The following is a 3,534-nucleotide window of genomic DNA, read 5'->3' as shown; positions in this document are numbered from 1 at the left end:
TTTCTTTTCACAAAGATGGCCTCCTTTACTCCTCTCTCAAACCATCGTTCCTCTCTGTCCAGGATGTGAACATCTTCATCCCTGAAAGAGTGACCTCTGGCCTGGAGATGAGTGTAGACCGCAGAGTCCTGGCCTGATGATGTTGATCTTCTGTGCTGGTCCATCCTTTTGGCCAGTGGCTGTTTAGTTTCCCAACAAAACAGCCACTGGCCAAAAGGATGGCCCAGGTCAGAGCATCCCTGATGCATCCTTACATTTCTATGCTGATAACACAGTTGTTTATTGTCAAGCTCAAACAGTTGCTAAGGCTTTCCAGCTTTTGCAATCCGCATTTGACATCATTGTTTGATTTGTTCCGCATCAAACTTGTCCTAAATGCCGACAAAACCAAAGGGATGCTTTTTTCAAACAGGAAGTTGGTCCCAGCAGTTCTTCCTCCGATTTTATCCTCAAATGGTGTCCCCATTGAGTTTGTTGATTCCTATAAATATTTGGGTATCTTGGTCGACTCTCATCTCTTAAGCTCCATGTGGAAAACTTGATAAAGAAACTGAAAGTTAAACTGGTTTCTTTTTCAGAAACAGATCCTGTCTAACCCTGAATGCCAGAAAACGTCTTGTATCTGTGACTTTCCTTCCCTTCATTGATTACGGTGACATTATTTACATGAACGCTCCTACAAGAACCCTGCAGATGTTGGATGCTGCAGATGTTGGATGCTGTCTATCATGGGGCACTAAGATTCATAACTGGCTGTGATTATCGTACCCATCACTGCACCCAGTATTCACTGGTTAACTGGTCACCATTAACTTCACACAGACTCTCTCACTGGTACATTTTCATCTTTAAATCACTTCTTGGTCTGCTGCCTTCATACATCTCCTCCTACATGTCTCTTGTGTGAGTGCAGCTACAGCGTGCGCTCTCAGGACATCATTACCTGCAGTGTTCCCTCAGTGAGGACTGAACTAGACAAAAGGGCCTTCTCCTACTCCTCTCTTGTTTCCTGGAATATCTTACAAAAAAGACCTGAAGCTCTCGACCTTGACCTTTCTAAGTGGCTTTAAGAATCTGTTGGACTCCTGGCAGGGACCAATGCAGACATGTTCCTGTTTTTAGTTTTCTACATTCGCCTTATGATCGGACGGCATCTGCAGCCAGTTTCTTAGAATCCACTGTGGGATGGACCTTTACAAGAGATCCTTCCTATCTACAGCCATTAGCATGTATAACATCTTTTAATGAAATGAGGATAACAAGTTACACCAACAAATAATTTCCCTTTGGGATTAATAAATTATTTTTGAATTGAATTGAATTGAATTGATAGACCAACTAACAGATGAGGTCAGGCAGTAATCCCTGTGGACTAGGATGTTTGCAGATGACATTATGATCTCTGTTGAGAACAGGGAACAGGTGGAAGAGAACTTAAGGGCTCGACATACTCCATCTGAAGCCAAACAGTCGACTTATGATCACGTGGTTGCAGGACATTAGTTTTCACACACCTTTCATAGTCCACGACACACAGGCGTAGAGCTCCTGGGGAACCCCTCCCACTGCAGTATACATCACCGCACAGGTTTCTTCCAGCCAGCGTCTTCACTCGTCCCCGCTTCTGCAATTTGACCACAAATCTATCATGAAGAGAGCACCATACTTTTCAACAGACATACACCTCCGTACACGTCTGTATGATCTCCATCCAGGAGTTTTTGGTGATTTGACTAATTTAGTGTTTGTTTAGTTGTGCAGCTGAATGTCCCAGCGCATTTCCACATTGACAATACGCCTGTGAGAAAAAGTTTGGCCCGGGCCTTGTGTCGAGAAGTGGTGGACGAATCTGCTCTGCAAACAAAATGACACAATTTTCGTCACACAACTACGATGTTGAGAGAAGTTTTCAGCATTTTGGATAGAGTATGTCGGGCCCTTTAGAGAAGTGGTGGTATACCAGTACATTTGAAAGAAGAGGAATGAAAATCAGCCGTAGTAAGACAGAGTACATGTGTGTGAATGAGAGGGAGGCTGGTGGAATAGTGAGGCTACAAGGAGCAGAGGTCACAAGTGCAGGACTTCAAGGACTTGGGTTCCACTGTCGAGGAAAATGAGGAATGTTGTAAAGAAGTGAAAAAGAGAGTCCAGGCAGGACGGAGTGGATGGAAAACAGATTCAGGAGTGGTTTGTGACAAAAAGGTGTCAGCAAAGGTCAAAGGAAATGTTTACAAGACAGTGGTGAGACCAGCTACTGTATGTTGTATGGTCTGGAGACAGAGACATGGACAAAAAGACAGGAGACAGAAATGGAAGTGGCAGAAATGAAGATGTTGAGGTTCTCCTTAGAAGTGACATGGATGGATAAGATTAGGAATGAGATCATCAGAGGTACAGCACAGGTTGAACAACTGGGAGATAAAGTTAGAGAGGACACACTGAGATGGTTTGGACATGTCCAGAGGAGGGACAGTGTTTTGGACATGTCCAGAGGAAGGACAGTGGTTTTATTGGTATAAGGATGTTAGAAATGCTGCTGTCTGTAAAAAGGAAAAGAGATGAATGGATGCAGTTAGAGAGACATGGAGGTAGTTGGAGTGAGAACAGAGGATGCAGAGGACAGGAGGAGGACATGGAGGAGGATGACTCCGTGGCGACCCCTGAAGAAGCAACAGCCGACACAAGAAGCTTGAGGGAATGAAATTATTTATTTAGATATTCACAAGGTTCATGTTAAAATTGCAAAACATCACACTGTGCTGTAATCTTTGAAACTGCTTTTACAATAAACTACAGACTTGAAAACAATTAGATTCAATTTTGTCCTTAAATTTTAAAGATGTGTCTTTCATTAAATTTAAAAACATAAAAGTATTACTTATTAAATAGTCAGTTGGTCTGTGAACACCATGGGGTCCTAGAAGAGTTGAAGAGGTGGATGTTGATGTCTGTGCCTCCCTGGTAAAGATGCTGCCCCACAACCTGGAAGCAGATGTTGTATGGATGATGGATGGATGGATGGATGGATGGATGGATGGATGGATGGATGGATGGATGGATGGTGAAGGAGGAGACCATCAAACACAGCAGGAGTGGTCAGTTCAGGTGAACTCCTGCCTGTTTGCTTCAGATCAGCTGTTCAAATCTCTGCAGGTTCAAATAAAAGGTGCACCAGGACTTTCAGCTGAATCTCTCGGGCCACAGTTGTACGGACGATAACTGATAAATGATAACTGATAAATGATAAATGATCACTGATCACTGATAAATGATAACTGATAAATGATAAATGATAACTGATAACTGATAAAGGATGAATGATAACTGATCACTGATAAATGATAACTGATGAATGATAACTGATAAATGATGAATGATAACTGATAACTGATAAATGATGAATGATAACTGATAAATGATAAATGATAACTGATAAATGATAACTGATAAATGATAACTGATAAATGATAAATGATAACTGATAAATGATAAGTGATGAATGATAACTGAAATGATAAGTGATAACTGATAAAT

At 41.8% G+C, this 3,534-nt stretch overlaps 1 protein-coding gene across 3 annotated transcripts in view; it reads left to right on the top strand.

The window, feature by feature from the left end:
• Positions 1-3,534, top strand: part of acss2 (acyl-CoA synthetase short chain family member 2) — a 224,371-nt gene that overhangs the window by 83,537 nt on the left and 137,300 nt on the right. The window lies entirely within an intron of this gene.

This window comes from Nematolebias whitei, chromosome 11 (genome assembly GCF_014905685.2).
Source record: "Nematolebias whitei isolate Nwh7 chromosome 11, NemWhi1, whole genome shotgun sequence".
In the NCBI taxonomy this organism is placed as follows: domain Eukaryota; kingdom Metazoa; phylum Chordata; class Actinopteri; order Cyprinodontiformes; family Rivulidae; genus Nematolebias; species Nematolebias whitei.
Note: the sequence above shows the minus strand (reverse complement) of the source record. Positions and strands in the feature narration are given on the sequence as shown.